Below are 18,892 nucleotides of genomic sequence, written 5' to 3' on the forward strand. Positions count from 1 at the left end.
TCATAACAAGCAAAAAGTGCAAGATTCTGCCTTATCAAAGAGTAAATAGTAAAAAGTTAGAAGRTAGCAGTAAAATGAATATCTATATATCTATCTTCATATTCTTCTTGAAATTCAGATTTTTTAGAATAAACTCAGTTGCTTTTAGTTGTTTGCATTTAGAGCCAGAAGTTCTGCTCCATAATGTAACCAAATCCGGCTAGAGAGAACTAGAGAATTTACATTTCCTATGAAAATGCTGTGTGCATGCTTTTGCTTAAGATAAAAAAGCTAAAATAAACTTAAAAATAGCTATAAAAAACTGACTGAAATAGCTGAACGTATAGCACAATAAAACAGAAAAGAGAACATTTGCTGAATTARGGGCTCGACACACGGGAGGCGACGTCGCTCGCTCTCCATTCATTTCCTATGGAGCCTGTTCGGTGAGGCGACAATCTCTCGCCCTCCTCCAGACAAGCGACCGGCGAAAATAGTGCATGTGAAATTTCGCGCTCGTAGACGTAGACGTGCACACGCGAGCTTGCGACGCGACATATGAAAGTTGAAAAATGTTCAACTTTTGTCGTTGTCGCTTAGCGTACAACCAATCAGCGAGGGTTTCATTGACTGACCAATGAGAGGAGAGTATGCTACACACTGCAGTTAGCTAACACTTTCACCAAGTGATTACTAAAAAGCTTTGTGGGAATTTATTGGCACCAGGGTGAAGTTTATGGTAAGTTTTTCCTCATAAAACTGTATCTTGATGTGCGTTTGTTTTTCAATATCATTAGCATCGCAAGATTTGTTTAGTTTACACGTCCGTAGTGCACACCCGCCTTCAGAGTCAAGAACCAATCAAATTTCGTGAAGACAAGCGACCTGAGAGCGCGATTCGCAACGCTGCGATCGCTATCGCGTCCCGTGTGTCGGGTTTCACCCTGGCTGCGATGACGGCTGTTAATCGCTGTAGTTTGTCGCTGCCCGTGTGTCGAGCCCTTTAAGCTGCAAGAATCTGAAATTATCACATAAAAGGTGTATTTAGCTGGAAAGAAACTCAAATTAACTGAAAAGTAGCTAAAACCACAGAAAAGGCTCCGTTTAGCAGAAAAAGCATTTTTAAATTGCAGAATGAGTTTGAACATATAGAAGAAAAAAATATATCAATATTTGACATTTATAAGCGTTCATGCAGTTATCTGATAACCAAGATTTGAACTTTTTAGTAGCTTCTAAATCAACACATTAATCATTTTTGACACAATTTTGGGGTAGAAAACTTGATTTATAACTGAACTCTGCTGAAAAACCACTCAGGGTTGATTTGTTCTAAACATGATCCTTGTCACAAATTTGACTGTTTTAAACCCACTTATAATGAGTTCTGTTAAAATTCAAACAACATAAAATATACTGTTGTGGTAATATTGTGTGTGTGGTGGAGGGGTGGGTTCAGCAAAAACAAAAAGTACATCAAACTTCAAGCTCACAGTTGGTGCTGCAGATCTATATTTGAAAACCCAAAACAGTGGACTCTGGTCATATTCTTTTTTTTTTTTTTTGTGAGGCTTTCTAGCATAAGAGTTTTATTTATTTAGCATGGGAAATCTACAAGACTGCAAGTGAAGCTCTCAGAAGTGAGAAGCTGAGCTTTATTGTAAAAAAAATTTTTTAATCTATATTCATATTTGAGACAGAATTTTTTTTCTGATAAATAACAATAGTGCTGATAACAAAAAGAGTCATTTTACTTAATTATTACACATTGAACATTACATATAAAAACAAGGATGGTGGAACATCTTGAAAATATATAGTTTTAAATCAGACCTGTCAAAGTAAAATCACGTTTAAAATGGAACGCACATTTGTGAGTTTCAGTCACAGATTATGTGTAAAGGATCAAAATGCAGAACTTATCACACAATTTTATGAGTTCAATAAACTTTCTGATGACTTATTCAGTTTCAGTTCCAAAGAAAATCTGTGAAATATATTTTGAATAAATTGTGCACCTTGACAATGTTTCGGAACAGAGTTTGGCATAAAATGAACATTTTTCAAATCTCCTAAAAACAGGGACCGATCTCTGGCTCTTTTTGCTTTAGAAAGTTCAAGATAGCTTATATTAAGATCTTCTCAAGGTTTAAAATGACTCAATTTTACTGTTCTGAAAAAAATAGATTAGCACCATAACAGGAGGAAAACAAAATTTATCTCCTCTTGCCACCAAAATGTTTTATAAGTCCTAAGAAACAGGATCAGTGATGTAGAGAGGCAGGGGAGAAGTAAAAATAAAATAAAAACCCACCCACCGCTGGTCTGATCGTTACATTTCCCTTGCTTTTTCTGCACTGAGAGCGTAAGAACGGATTGTGTGTGTTTTATAATAATCCGCTGGAGTCATACTTTCCTCTTTCCTGTCACACAGAAAACTAGTCCTCTTTTGTGATCTGCATAATGCATGRAATCTCTGAATAGACTGTCAAGGGGGAAAGGAGGTTAGGCAGCAACAATAAGAAGGCAAACTTTATACATGTGTATAAAATCTGCTGAATTATAACAAATGTGCTTTCCCAGAAACCACGCTCCGATGCAGGTTAGGACACTGAGCAGAAGGTTTTCACAGGGAGAGGAAACATCCTGTTGATGCAGACGGTTCTCTGATAAATGGGAGTAACCTCTGAGCGCACGCACACACACACACACTCACACACCACTGAATGAACACGCCACACATGGACGCACATGATGGCTTCTTTGTCACCCTGCCTGTCACTCTCTTTTTGTCTCTTTCTCTCTGCCTTTTCCAGTTATTCAAACACACACACACACATCCATACGCCGCACAATTCAGGTCCGTCATAATGAGGCCATCACGATGAGCGACACACAGAGTTAAGAGACAAGCATTCAGACCGCAGAGCCGCCGAGTCTCCTCAGCTCATGATCTGGCACCAGCCCCAGTGTGTGTGTGTGTGTGTGTGTGTGTGTGTGTGTGTGTGTGTGTGTGTGTGTGTGTGTGTGTGTGTGTGTGTGTGTGTGTGTGTGTGTGTGTGTGTGTGTGTGTGTGTGTGTGTGTGTGTGTGTGTGTGTGTGTATCAGGCTGCCAGGCAGGGTGGGCCCCAGAGGAGAAAGGCCTACATGGCATGACCTCAGCAAGAGACTTCCCTCCTCCTGGCCCTGGCACACACACACACACACACACACACACACACACACACACACACAGAGTTCCCAGGGTTCCTGGCAGCACCAGTCAAATCAAACTGCTCCTCCACATTTTTCAGTCACGGTTTGTTTTTTCCAGATCCTGACTTTGCTCATCTTCGCCTGTCTCCTTTGCTGAGATTTATTCTAAAAGACACCAAAGAAGAAGAAGAAGAAAAAAGGATTCATACATCATCCAATCGATCAAAGAAAACAAACTTTATTCATTATCAGTTTGTTTGGCGTTCCATGCATTTTATCATTTTTTGCTTTAATTTAGGAAATCGATCCAAAAAATAAAATAAAATAAAATAAAAACATTTGTTGGATAGAAAAAGCAGAAAAAAACTTTTTAAAGTTTTGTTTCTGTAATGAATGAGTTGATTTGAACTGTCTTTAAATGGACTGAACTGTACGCAACTGTCAGTTTCTCTGCTCCAGCCAGACATCCCTTCAAGCCCACTCAGGGGTCAGGGGTCATCCCAACTTCAAAGGTTCAGAGGTGACCGGGCATTTTTTAGTTGCTGCCCCCAAACTGTGGAATGAGTCACTTCCTGTTCTTAAATCTTCTCAGAAAACACTTTTTTTCCCCTCTTCGGCTTTTTTATTCAGTCTGAGACGTTGACTTTGATTGTTATGACTTTAACGGTTTCTTTTCTTTTCTTTTAACTGTTTTAAAGGGGACATATTCAAAATCCATTGTTTTAGTCAATAAATACTATTTTTTGTGTACTTGGAGTCAGTAGCGGTGCAGAAAAATTAAATTGCATGAAGAGTTACCTTCTTCAAGAAGTTTCACAATCCTCTCTTTTGTTTCAACAAAGAGACATTTCTCTTGTTGGAGGCATGGTTCTTGCCACTCCACTTCGTCCAGCAGCCCTCCAAGGTGTCATGACTGCAGGTGGTTTTAACTGCAGACTAACGAGCAGATCTAATTTGAGGCAGGTGTCCATTCAGGGAAAGGAAATTGACTGGGTGTGTCCTTATTTTCTACCTCCAATTTGAGTGATTCCATACTTTTTTCCTCAGAATTGAGTGATTCCATATTTTTTTTCACTGTGTTTGGTCAATAAAAGTAACATTCACTGACTTCCACAATGTTTTCTCTTCATTTCTTTGAGTGTTCCTGAAAGCCAACAGGTTGCATTTTGGAATGACCTTATTATTGCATCATGTTTTTGATCTGAGTTTGTTTTACAGAATGAAATGTCTGAATGAGTGCTCATCCAAGACTGGTGATTCCATACTTTTTGCCAGGGGTTTTAGATAGCCGTAAACTCCTGTGTCCAACTAGAATGGTCTGCTTTGGAAGCTGGAGGGGGGGCGGGGTTTAAAGTACCTCATTTGGATTTAAAGAGACACACCTCAGAAAAGGGGTGAAAGAGGGGCTTGTGGAGTTACAATAAGGAGGAATTCAGACCAAAGCATTGCAGTTCCACTTTATATAAACCCCAGTGAATGATTTGAATGTGAAAAAGGATTTGAAAGCATGATATGCTTTCTTTAAGTGCTTTTATGCTTGTGTAGACGTACATGTATTTAATTTTTGTTTTACCTTGGCCAGCAGTGTCATTGTTTATAAGTGGTTTATAAGAAAAACATTTGTTTTATGTGGGCCAAGCATGCCAGAGACCATAGAGTTTCTACAACATTTCTTAGAACTAAAACCAGGAGGTTGAAGAACCTGTTGCAGGGACAAATGCATGAAGTAACACGAGAATGTGTGTCTTGGCAGCTGCCTCATTTTTCAGCCTTGTGCCAAACAAAAACCAAACAGGCTCATTTATTTATGAATTAATTTTCAGATTTGATCTATAAAGTGTTGAGGTAGCCTTTATCTCCACAAAACAAACACGAGAAAGTATTTTGTGCAGCTGAAGAAGGTGCTTTTTTTTACTCCACTTTTATTTGTGCAGCACTTGTGTTCCATCTAATTAAAATGTGTTTCCATTTACAATCATTAAAAAATTATATTTATATTGGTTTCTATTTTCAGCTAAATCTCCCAGACATGGTTCTAATGCACTTTGAAACTAGGACAAGCTTTCCAAAAGAAAGTCTAAAAGTTTGTTTTTTGTTTTGATCAAACTCAATCAGAAGTGTAAAATGAATCACCAGCAGAAGCTGCGGCTGCCTAATATCTCGGCTACAACAAAGGATGTTGAGCTTTTACGGATGTCACTGATGTTCCCCGAGCTACAAAGCAGCTGTTTTGTCATCCAATAAAAATATTTCCCTTTCATCTGTGTTCGGCTTTTCAGGAATAAAATGCATTCTGTGTATTATCTTCCCAACATTTTCCTTACATGTAATATGAGTCATTTCCTCTGAGCTGGTGCTGAAGGCAAAGTCTCAGATTTGCATAACCACTGAGTGACAAGAGACAGCATTTTATTCAATGCAGCCACTTATTACTATATAATATCAAAGTAAAACAAATATTTAAACTTTAAAAACAAAGCATATTTGAATGGAACAACATTACCTCATTTAAAAGCAGTGAATAAACACAAGTATTTACTTTAAATGTAGATCCTAATTTAAGAAAGCCAACCTTTGTAGCATAACTGCCAAAAAAACAACTTATTTTAAATTTTCAGATGCACAGTTTTCTTCAGAGTCATAACTGAATGGGATAATTGTGCATGTTAAAAAATGAAAATGTGAAAAAGACAAGTGTGGACCTGGATGTGTTGCAATGCTAGTGGACTGGGAGGAAATATAGTCTGCTTGCATCACCTTCCCCCAACCTTTATTCCTTCCCTTTTCTCTTTGTGCATCAAAATGCGATGAGCAAAGAAACTTAAGAAGCGGCTCTGGGTGAGAAACTGTATCCCTCTCGGGGGGGTTTCAGCCATTCTGTTGAATTTGCATCTTAACAACCTTTCCGAGTAATTGAAAAAGTGGTGTCAGAGCCCAGAGTCTTGATCTCTGATATGGTAATTGCCTTCCATTTATGCCAGAGACTTTCAAGGAGTCCTGAAATCCAGCGGCAGCAGCTGTCTTTGAGGAGAAATAAAAAAAAGAATAATGACCTGCATATGTCTGCTTCCTTTGGAAGTCCTCAAAAATGCATTTGGTTGGGCTCTTTTTTTATTTATCTATTTATTTTTTTAATCCATGGTTCACATCTCTGATTATAAGATCAGGTAACGTTGTTTTAYATTTTAATATAAGCAGAAGGAAAGAGGCAAGGATAAAACAGAAGGTATGGGAGAATAGAAATAAACCTTTTCATGTGGTTTTACACCACTCTGAAATAGTTTCCAGAAGTGAGTGCGGTGCAGACAGTCAGCACTTATCTTAGCTTTGATGAAATGCTACTGGTTTAGTGGGAGTGTGTTGGGTGACAAAAAAACTTTCGTTTTGTTTTTGTTGGGAGCCCATTTAGTGAAAACTGGTGTTAAATCAAGAAATACAAACTACAGATTAATATTTGGAATAGAAATTGACACAGACTGAAGTGCCTCGCTCAGACTGAAACACACAAAGCATCGTGTTAATCACTGCTCAGCGACATAATGAGTGGCGCTACAACCAATTAAGTCTCTCCTTAACACTTTTTTAAGTCTCAATAACCCATGAACAAGTGTGTAGTCTTTGCCTGTATACCAAAAAAAATGAAGCGATTACAGTTTTTATCATCTGGTTCAACATTTTCTTTTACAGTAACAGTGCAAAACGATACAACAAAAAGCTCAGATGAACTGCTTTTGTTCCTGCAATAGGTTTATTCTTATAAACATTCTACAAAATCAGCATATTTTTAATCAATTTTATGAACAATCTGATCAATATGAATGAAAAACAGCCGATACTGCTCCAAATTTAAAATGAAAAAAWTCATTTCACGCTCTTGACCTGCTCTGCTGCATACATGACAGCATTTATTTCAATCAGTCATCATCAACACAATCACCTGATTAGCTTCTAAGTAGTTTTTTCAATTAAACCGCTCTCTCCGTGAGCCGGTCCGGCCACTAATCATGGTCAAATGAAGAGGAAGAAACGAGGGGAGCCAGAAGAAAATTGGAACCCATTTAATGAAGCACAACACCTTTGTAGCTCCCTTTGCCTGATTTACGTCCGTTATGCTTTCAGGATAAACTAYTCATTTTAGCCTCTTCAGCTGATTTTAGCTGCTTAAAATGCCTGAAACTTAGATCCAAGACTTGTGAGGTCAAACAGGCTAAAAGGATCATAAAAAACCACCAGGAGAGAAATTATCAAATTAAGCTTTGGTCCCTTTTCACCGCTTTGAGTTATTACGCCCTGCGTGATGTGACTGTCAGAGCTGTGGTGCTAATTGCTTTCATGACATTATCCTTTGGTATACATGTAAGTCTTCCTCTAAGTTACAATCAATACAGAGTTTGTTAAAGAGCCACTAATGTGTATGGCTCCATGCCTTGCAGACACTAACGACCTCGCTCTGGATCCTGCTACGACAGCTGAAGACACCCAGCACACACCGCAATCAATACGTCCTCATACAGGCTCCGTCTTTTTCCTGCTATCCGTCTGTTTCACTGCCTCTCCTTATTTTATCTGTCATGCCMGTCTTTCCCTTTCACCCCACTCATCTCGACTTCTCATCTCCCTTCTCTTAGCAGCAGAGAAATCCCTTCCTGTGTCTTCCACCCCCAAACACTTTCCATGTTATCTGTACATTTCATCTCTCCCGATCCCCTCTCTGTAATGCACTCTGTCCATCCCCATCTTTTCCTGTCTCTTTTTGCTTTTCTTCGCCCATCTCTCCCCCCCGTCTCGATCTGCCTCTCTCAGCCCATCCAACAGCTTTATTGTCCTTGGGTCGGGGTGAACAATGTCGTCCCACATGGGGCCTCCGCGCGGGACCGAACCGAGAAGGCAGGGAGCACCAGAGAACACCCATAACTCACTGTTTCAACTGGGCTGTGGGATAAAGGGAAGCCTCACACATGGTTGACTATGTGGGTCAGCCTTGGATCATTTGTAGAGGAGGAGGCCAGCAACTGGCACCAGAAGTCCCCACTGAGTGTGTGTGTTTATGCGAGTGTGTGAGTGAGCGAGTGGATAAGCGAATGAGTGTGTCATGTTCCCCTTCCAGCCTAGCGGCGAGCACCCCCTAACCCCCCCCCAGCTCATCTCAGCCAACTATTCTATGGGAAACCTGCTCGTCCCCACTGAGGCTTCCCTCCACCCTCCCAACATCCTCTACCAGACCGCACCCCAATGTCTTTGTGGGCTTTTGGGGGGGTGGGGGGGGGACAAAACAGAGGGCTCTTTGGGGCCACCAATTAGTCCTTCCCCAGGGGGAGACACAGGCAATGAATAGACGAACCCCCCAAACTGTCCACGCATATAAGCTCAGCTTCTCTTCTGGAGTCATAGTCAGACAGATTCAACCTTGTTTTCAGAAAGGTCCTCTTGATTTAAAGGCACGGCTCGCTGGTCAAAACAAAACAAAAAAACGAGCATCCGGATGCCAGTGAGTCACTTTGTCAGGAGAATGGGATGGGACTTGTTCTTCRCTCTGCGTGTATACAAGGATGGCTTTGGGAGGGACGGAACGGTGGGAGGAAGAGAAGGTGAATTTTTCCCATCAATCACCGAGTGACATAAGAAACAATAGCAACTTGGAATCCATGACCTAAACAAACAAAGACATAGCAGGAGAGTCTGATGCGGGAACTCACGATGGAGGGGCAGACTATATGTAAAGTGGCAACTGAGTGGGCACGGGGGGGTGGGGGGGGACTATTGAATGAGCAAACCAATTACTGGTGAACTGAAACACGTCGCAGATGAAATGTCTCAATAGCTGCATCGTGGTCTCAGTGAGACACCCCCCCCCACCCCCAACACGCTCTGCTGATTGAGACTGTTTTTACATGAAAAAAACAGGTTTTAAAAGAACTGATGAGATTCTAAAATGAGGGATAATTTGTCCCTGCATGCTGTTTGCTTTCAGAAGTCAAAATTCTGTGCATGCTGTTATCGCGTCCTGACTCCGACTCAAGGATTTTGCAAGACTTTCGTACTCAGCACCTTCCAGTGACTCCAAGACTCAAACATCCCTTAAGTCTCCTCATCTCTTGCAAAAACGGYTGATTCTTATTGACTTTTTACACGAGTGATTTGGCGCCCGAGCTGCTYGCAGACAGTCTGGCTCTAACCTTCTTTAAGCACCCTAATTAACACTGTTCTCACACGCAGCCGTGCATTCAAAAAGACATCACATTCACTTCCATTAATTAAACCTGAACCATAATCCAACAGCAAACCTGACACTCATCTGCCCGGCAGGTGGACTTTACTTTTGTCCCATTAAGAAGGTCATACCCGCGTCATGTGACACACACAAGTTCCCACAACACACACAAACTGCAGGGATTACACTTTCTATTTTCTCTTCTTAACTCCTCTGCACCGACCGTTGGCACAGACCTTACGGGACAGATAAAGAAGCGCAAAACAGGAAGAGACTGAGACTGAGGGGGATGAATGGGAGATGTAGGGACACGAGTTTGCATTTGGTTACCGTTCTTCATGCTGCTCCTCAAGTTCAAGAAGTTTGGAAAAGTGGACATTGGGCGGAAATGGTTGTGCAGAAAATATTCTCAAGCTAAGTAAGAAAATAGTCCTCGATAGTTGGCCTGATCTTTGTTTCTAAGTTAGAATGGTGTTTGGGGAAAACTGTCATTAAACTTGTACAAAATCAGTGGAATTCATACAGGTAAAAGGAGCTCATAGGAAGGGCAAATTCAAGGAAACKTGTTCTTTCTTCTTCTAAATGTACAATTTAGAATCATCTAGATGGGCTTTTCTGTAAACATCTGAGTTTTCCTCCTGAATTTCAGACATATACTGTAAAAAACTTTTAATATGTTCAAATTGATGACTTTACAATGCAAAACATTATCAAAAGTTTATTGACATTGAGATTTATTGATAGAGAATATATTTTTTCCTCACAAATTTGGGACTTTCCAACATAATTCAGTATCCAAGTTTGTCTCAATGTTTAGATGAAAATAATGTCAGAATTTCAGATTTAAGTCCAAATTCTGCCCCCAAACCAGCCCCTTTATTTCTGTTTTTTACAGTGACCCTACTATATCATTTTGTGCTATGTTTTTTTTTAAAAGCTAATAAAATATCTTTACAAAGAGGCAAATAACCTCAGTGTTCTTCATCGCTAACAGCTCTTCTCTATCAGGTCATTTAATGCTTGGCTGGAGACATTTTATTCGTGTTTTAGTCAACATACCTGAGGACTACTTTTCCATTTCCGGATGTTTCAAAAGGGCAGCGGTCCTCGGKTCTGTATTTTACAGACAACAATTCGCAGCCTCTCTGCGCCGCACACACTTCTGTGGAGGGTCAGCGCGCTGTGATGTGAGACTGATGGTGTCACTAAAAGCATTTTCAACTGATCTTCTTTCACACGGCTATTTGTTTTATCCCACAATAAGGCTGGTATTTTCTCTGAAGGTGAAAGCTGCTGTGTAGCTTTGTGGATTCCCACTGAGAAAGGGTGGAGCGGTGGGTGCTGCTAGGCAATAGATCAATGACTTCTAGTTCCCACTGAGAGATAAAGAAAGTACAGGGGGAAGCAGCAGCTGGGGCCCTAAAATAGCTCCTCTGATTGCAGCACAGCTTTAACCCAAATTATGGAGAGTCTGACCAAGATCTGCAGAGGTCTCTTCATTTTACATTCCCCCGTGACGTCAGGACAGAGAAATTACTTGTGTATTGTGAGCGCACTGATGTGCGGCACGTCCGAGTCATCCATCAAACTTGTCAGATTAGAGCTAACGGGTRAAAGCTTCGAGGGAATGTCAGACAGTCAAATAAACATWTCCACTTAACACTGTGAGTTATGTTTGCTCGGTGAGTGACATAAAGAGTTAAATCTTGTCTTTCAAACTGATTAATACTTCTGCCGCCCAGATGTTTACATATTACTGTGTGAATGACTGTAACCTGATTCGACACGTTAGCAGGGCTGARCTGATCAGTAAAGCCATCATTCGTTGCCAGAGGTTGACAGGCGAACCAAGAAAGAGCTCAAAGCGTGAACCTAAACTTGAAAATGCTAAACACCCACAATCAAAAGCTGGAGTTTCCTAAATTAAATGGACTCAACTGGAAATTCAAAATTGTCGTGGAGCACACCCAAAATACCAGGTCACCCAAATTCAATATGGCTGCCTTATAGCTTCGTAGAATCAAWGGCAAACTGTATTTTTTAGCTCAATTATATTAATACTGTAGTGTATGAATGAGATGCAAAGACAACATGGTTATCAGAGTGTATTGCTAATAATAATTAGCCTGATTATGGACAACAATAAACAAATCCCAGTGGTTTTCTGACTTGCAGCTAGAATACAGTAAAGTTATGTGTCATTCCAAAACCTCAGTCCTGACGTCTGAGATGTGGAACACAGCTTATTTTTGTAAATTGTTTACAATGTTTTAACTAGCTTGTTTTCTTTCATTTTCTTCTGTTTTCCTTCTTAATGAAAAGAAAAATAACAAATTTTGATGTAAAAAAAAAAGTTACCAGTGGTTCTACTAAATATTTCTTAAGCATTTTCCCTTATTTTCTGTGTTTCATTATTATTCTGACTCACAATGCCCATGTAGCTCACACATTTTTTTCTCTACCCTATTGTACATAAATCAATCATAAGTAAGAAAAAGARGAAATTTTGTTATTTTTTTGTTATTTTGTCCCATCATTGAGTCAGATCTTCGTCAGTGTAATTGCACCAGAGCTTAACAAGAAAAGACAACACTCAGCTTTTCCCTGACCCAGAAAAGAAAACAGCAAATCAGCATGCAATAAGCAGGCAAACCATAAATGGAACCGTAAATAAATACGAAGAACATAATTAGAAAGATGATGGTTCTGGACAAGTTTGCTCATTAGCGAAAGAAATATTTGTCCCATTGTTCTGCTTGTTCACCACTGAGACTTTGTCTGTCGACTAAAGCGACTCCAACAGCTTCACCCACCCCCCTCTCTCCTTCATTCTCAAACAAATTTTCTTTTCTAACAAAATTTTGCCTCCTACTGTTTTGCCCGTTTCTTTGGACCTCCCTCTTCCTCCACTCATTTGTGCAACCCCCCCATCTTAACTCTACTTTCTCAGGGTCAATTAAGCTACAGTAACTAAACAGCAGTTCCCGCTGTCACATTCCATCCAGGCGTCCTCAGTGAGTGACTGCAACTTTCACTAAAACAAACAGGCTTTGAAGGACCCAGCTTCAGCAGCTATTACCATATGAACAACCCACTTCCCGAAGCACAATGAACTACCTTGACAGAGCTTCTTTGGCCTCGGGCTGTCCTTCGTGGAACTGTGTTATTAATGAGGTATAAAGAAGGGTCTGTGTGCAGGTTGTCTGCCCTGGTTTTCTTCCTCATGCTCCGGCCTGCATGGTCTACCTGGCTCTGCTTTCTCAGCGTAGCAAGATTCACCTCAGGAGAGGTCAGCAGAGCTGCAAACACACACACACACACACTCGCTTGCACAAACCCGAAGCACTGCACACAACCTCCCAGCATGGGTGGGCATAAGTATAGAGAACATGAAACATGAAGCACAAACTTTGATGTGCACACTCGGGCACARATTTTCACACAAAAACATGCCCGCAGCTTCAACTACAAGAGCCCTGTACTGTACACTTCAGGCCAACTTCCATCAAAGCACATCTAGAATATTCTCTAGTCTTTCTTTTTTTGTGCATTCATCTTATCCTCAGTGAAACACTTCAATCTTTACAGAAGGTCAACAATAACAGCTTTAACAAAAAAGCCAGAAAAAAATCCCATTATTGTTTATAAGTTGTTAGATGCTTTCCTTTATACGGAGGTTCTGTTGTTTTAACATGCTTAGTCACTGCTAAAAACATAATTATAAGTCAGTCTGACAAAAGCATTTCCATTCGCGTTTCAAAGCACTCAGCGGAAGTTTATAAGATCCACTTGTGCACAAGAACTTGTGTGTTTTGTGACAAATGGCTTCCATGGAGTACGCCAAACAATAACGTGGTAATGAGCATCAGGCACTGTGCAGTACTTTAAAAGGCAAAAACCAGCAGAAACAACAAAAAGATTGCTGCTGTAGTTTATCTCCACAAAACTGGAGAAAAATCTGGCACAGCACTTGCTCCCGATAACCAAATTCCACCGTCTTGTCTTACAAGGACAAGCAGAACATATGACTAATATTTTCTGGTGCACCTGCAGGCAGGTAGGTCGGCTTTTGTTGTGTCCCGATACTTTGCTCTGTATTTCTTTACCCTAAAGGCTGAGAGAACAACTCTGGAGTTGTATCGACTGAAGCACAGAAGGAGGAAGTATCACATGGTTCGGTCGCGCACCCAACATGAGTTTGTTTGTCTTATCTTCACATTTGATCTTTTCAGGGCAAGAAGTCTGGTTGAATGGTTCTTTGTGATGGTGGGCAGGAAAGTAATCAGTAAATGTAAAAAAGTAAAAACACTCAAGGAGCGAACTAAATCTACAGCATGGTTCAATTCGGGAAACAAAGAGCACCCGCAGCAGTCAGATTTACCTGCATCAATGGGCCTTTTTTTCCCCACATTGGAGTAAAAATAAAAAGTATATTCACCAGACAGCCAACTGATTTAGAACAGAGAAAATAGTCACGCTGTTAAAAACTGTGACCGAGTTTTCTTTGTTTGGCTGCCCTTTTATACTCACTTTCATGAACTTATTATAAATAAAAGAAACAGCAGATGGTGTGATAAWGTGTTATATTATGCAGAAATGTTTTAACATACCTAGTTTTACAGCTCCCAGTTGAGTTGTAAGGAGTGATCGAAGCCAAAAACAAAGCCAGAACAAAAACCTGCATTTGTGGCAAGATAAGGTTTTCTAATCTCTACTTCTGACTTCTAAGACATATGCTTAAACAAATGATTTCATTTTATTACATGCTAAAAATAAGATAGATTTTGTCAGACAAATCAAAATGAATCTTTTTTACAATTTTGTAGTTTGTTCTGAGAAACAATTATCGTGAATACACGTCTCAGAATCAAACTGTCAATCAAACTCTTTAAACATCTTGATACTGATATGCTAATATGACCCAAAATCTTCATATCCTGATAATGGAAGATGCTTGATTTATCAGTTTTCTGCTAAACAGTTGAATTATTGTAAATTAAAGGGGAAGTATTGTGTATTTTCCAGGCATATAGTTTAATTCTATAACACAACCAAGTAACTATGTTACCTTCAGTTGTTAAGAAAATGCTGTAATAAATCTAAACACCTTGAAATTGGCCTGCATAATACCCCCCTTCCCCTTTTAAATTCTAGCTGGTTCTTCTAGTAGATTAATCTGTTAATTGCTTCAGTTCTTGTCCACAGATCCCAGCTGACCCCTCATTAAACCATGTTCTCCAGCAGGCATCTGATTCCAGCAAAACAAAGAAAACCTGAGTCAGAGAATCCGGCTTCTCATGGATCACATCTTCATCTGACCACAAAGTCATCTGACTCCCAGCACATGTCCGGCTCACACGTTACTTGATACCCAGAATCCAGCCAAAAACCCAGATCGTAGATACCAGAAATGGATTAAAAACCCCACCTGATGTCATACAAACTATAGGCAAAAAGAGGTTTGGGAAGGTCTTACCGTAATTATATGCCCATCTCTTTACACACACCCCCATCCAGACAATTTCACTTAAGCTATTTAGAGCTTACAAGGGTAATATTTTTGTGAACATCTGACAAAAGCGTTTTATCTCTCGCACATATTTGCTCATCATACACCACCATAAACCCCCTCAGAGGTGGCTAAAGTTACTTCCTCTGCAAGGTAATAAAATCCACTATTTGTTCTCTTATACAAATGGCTGCAATACAGGTGCACGTCTCCTTCTGTCCATTTGAGAGATAGCTATCAGTTAAAAGTGTAACCAAAACCCCTTCAATCATCAGGTCCATCCTTTTAACTCTTCATCACATCCCAGTGTGAATAAAGTCTCCTTTTAGCTCTGTTTACGTGAAGCATATGGCAGGCCCACTGTAGTCAACAAGCTGTTCCTATGACTAACCTCACCATGGTTCTCTTATGACCACATCATATGATGACGATGTTTAAGCTCGTCTGAAGAAACCATGAGCTGAACTCATCATGAAAGTGGTTTTGGCTGAAAGAGGAACGCTGAAGTCATCTAAAAGAAAAAACACACACATGGGGACAAAAGCACTGATTTAATTGATTACAATCTCACCAACAGTTTCTGCACCCTCCTTAGATGTAACACAATGCATCCTGGGGAATTAATAACCATTGCTAATTGCTATAAAAAGCTCCTGAGAAAATAGCTTTTCTAAAATCAATACTTCTTCCAACCACAGTCTTTATTTATTCTCAATATGGTGGCAGAAGAAATTAGGAATGAAAAACAGATGAGAAACTCTCGAAAAGAGCTACTTTAGACTAGCTAAAGTGGACTGAAGCGGTGTCACAGCTTATCCAAAAGTTGCAAACTACAAAAGCTTGGATGCCAAAACTGCCGTTCTGTTTAGTTCTTTGGATAAAAACAGCTGATCTTCTCCTCTTTTACTCACTTTAAAGCCAGCTGATGGTTCCAAGAAGCAGTTTATTAATTCAAAGCGTTTCCCGTGTGCTCATCCTTTCCGTTCTGGTGATGCTGTCACTGCTGCCCGGGCAGTATTTACTGGAGTAATTAGCCCTGTGTTAAAAGCATGGAAATCACCGTGATGAGGGAGTAGCTGTGTGACTGCCTCCAAGGTGGGACGAGCAATGAGAGCATTGAGACAAAAAAGTCATGCCATATTACACAAGGGGAGGAGGAAGGATGGGGGGGGGGGGTTCTTCTGCAGGTAATTGAGGCCATGTAGGCTGCTTCTCACAATAACCCCGAATAAGACCGAAAAGCTGGTAAAAGTGGAAATGAAAATAACTGAAACCCTGCAGTGAGCTGCTCTCTGTAATCAGCACACCTCTCAGTCCAGGATGAAATATGAGGAATTATGAGCAAGTGTCTCCAAAAAAAAAGAAAAAAAAAAAAAAGAAAAAATTTAAATACCTTGCAGGTGCTGCAAAAACTGAAACGTTATGATAAACATATGCAACACATATAAAAACTGAAACGTTGCTTGGTTAATGCTGCAAGGCGTTTCAGAGAACTCATTTAATTGCTTAGTTTGTTGCTTTGGAGTTTATATCTTTTGATGAAAGGGAGTCAAGCGGAAAGGTTTTGAACAAATRGTATGTTATGTATTGGAGGTAGTTCTGTGAACATCCTGTTTGTACAAATAAAAGTTAATTTTGACTAGTTYGACAAGCGAACAAGTTCAAGCTAGGTCAAGATCAAAGTGGATTGCTGCTGCATTAAAACAACTGCAATTTTAAAACTGCCATCACAGTTAGTGCAAATGGTGTTTTTTAATMTTTTCAGTGCCTCAAATATAGTTTTAAATGATCAATTGTGCGAAATTGCAAGTTTTTTTAAGCAGAAATGGCAGCAGCTACAGCTAGCTGTAGCATTTTCAGTGCAACCTGAGGAGCTTCAAACAGAAATTTCTGCTGAAATATTTGTATAAATCAAAACTGGTGGTAATGTTCACAAAATGGCATTCTTATGACAAACAATAAAAAAAAAACTTAAGTTGTTTGGTTGTGGCCCGGTTTGGACTGGCTGTTAACTTGTCAATCCTGTCAGATATAAACTGTTTATCTACACTGAGATTGTTCAAATAACTATTTACAACAGGTAAGATATTGTTTGTTTGTTTTTTCCCACAGACTACGTTAAAATATCTGGACTATGCTTTTAAGGCCTTACTTTTACTGAAGCAAAGGTTTCAGAATACTTGTGCTTTTTGTCCCACGAGTCCAACAATTGTTAACATTATTCTCATTCTTCACCATGTTGTAATGAGTTCAGACCTCTTTGTCTCAGTTTTTTGTCTGTGACTGTTCATTTGCTAAGAGTTAAAGGTCATCCAGAGTTAACACACAACACACACAGAGCAGGAAACGCACACATACCCTTCACCTGCTCGTGTGTGAAACAGATGACTGCCACTGCGGCGCCAGAGTGAACACACCACCACGTCTCATCTTATCAGCYGCCTGTATGAAAAACTGTTTGTTCTAAAGACAGAGCCGCGCATCAACCAACTAGTCTTGCTGGAGGGAATTCAGCTCGTCTGTTATAACTTTACCTCACAGGAGAGAACAGGAAAAAGCCAAAGCAGCGCAGCGCAGGGGAGGGATGAAGATCAAAGACAGGTACAGGCTGAATGACAACAATAGGCCTACACCACAGCATCAGCTTAACGCTACAAACTCCCAATCTTATCTTCCCAATCTTATCTAGGTCAGAGCTGCACCYCCAAAGACTCATCCCACCTCTTTTCTTTGCCGTCTGATGTCTTTGTTGTTCTGCGTGGTGATGTAATGCACTGTAATTTTGCTGTGTAAATTTAAGATGGCGACCAGATTGCTGAATCTCTTTTCTGGAAGCACTCGCGCACCAGCAACCACACTTTCTTTGAATAACTGCTACTGCAAATAGCCCCAAAATGCAAAGTTTAAACAGGCTGAAAATGTGTTTGCAATCTCATGAGATGGATTTAAACATGCAAAGTTGCAGAAAGAGTCAACTTGCATCAAGCTACTTAATGTTAAAGAGTAGGAGGCGTTGGGTTTGGATAACCTCACCTCACACAGTGTTATCTGGTTACCAGGCTAGTATTACTAGCTATCATTACTAGATCTTATGCAAGCAGGGTTAGTTCACCTGCTCCATGGCTCGAAGCAAAACCTCACGGAAAGAAACAGAGAAGGATGGTTGAGAGAAACTGAGGAGGATGATTAATGGACCAGCTGGGTTTTTTTAATGCTGGTCTGCAGAAAACTGAATTTTAGAGCTTTTATGCTCACTGGATTTGATGGGTTTAAAAAATATGTACCCATACACTGAATAATCTGTTAAAACTGGAATAATTCAACATCATGAAGTCCTACCAGATCTGACTCATCAAATTTTCCACCTTAAAATTGCAAAGCATCAGCTGAGAGCTTAGCTGTTAGGTAATATTAATATATTACTACATTTTTTGTTGGTTATTTGGATAGAAATAAACAGAGATAAGATAAACTTGTAAATTAAACAAGTGAGTTGACATGAAATTAGCTGAGGATGAAAAATGGTAGGAAAAAAACAGGGTTTAAATGTAGCAACCTACCAAAATAGACTTCACTGCAGAATTCTTCAGACTTTAATGGGGCAAAATCATGTAAAATCAACTTTTTGAGTTTTATATCATGTTATAATGTTATACTCTCATAAAAAAACATGCCCAAAGCCTTGCTTTGACTCATTCATGCATGTTTGAGAAATCCTGCAGTGTTTTTAGGAAGCCATGCTGAGGAGCAAAACAACAGGCGGGGACCAGAAATGCCTTTTGGGGCCAGAAACGCCCCTGGGACGTGTCTTTAAGCCAAGCTTCCTCATCACAGAGCACACCTCCCCACCCCCCACCCCACACACCCCACCCATGACTCCTGTAGGGTCTCAGCAGCAACAGAGCAAAGTGAAAGTGAAACTAACTCTGCTGAGCTCCACTACTTCTCACACAGTGAAGCTCTTTTCAGATTCAAAATACCTTTGAGGAAATGTATTT

The 18,892-nt window shown here is 40.1% G+C and overlaps 1 protein-coding gene across 4 annotated transcripts in view; it reads right to left on the reverse strand.

The window, feature by feature from the left end:
* The window catches only part of sema6a (sema domain, transmembrane domain (TM), and cytoplasmic domain, (semaphorin) 6A), a 125,363-nt gene that overhangs the window by 92,066 nt on the left and 14,405 nt on the right, over window positions 1-18,892 (reverse strand). The gene's annotated exons all lie outside the window — the stretch shown is intronic.

Source organism: Austrofundulus limnaeus, unplaced genomic scaffold (assembly GCF_001266775.1).
Source record: "Austrofundulus limnaeus strain Quisiro unplaced genomic scaffold, Austrofundulus_limnaeus-1.0 Scaffold14, whole genome shotgun sequence".
Taxonomy (NCBI): Eukaryota; Metazoa; Chordata; class Actinopteri; order Cyprinodontiformes; family Rivulidae; genus Austrofundulus; species Austrofundulus limnaeus.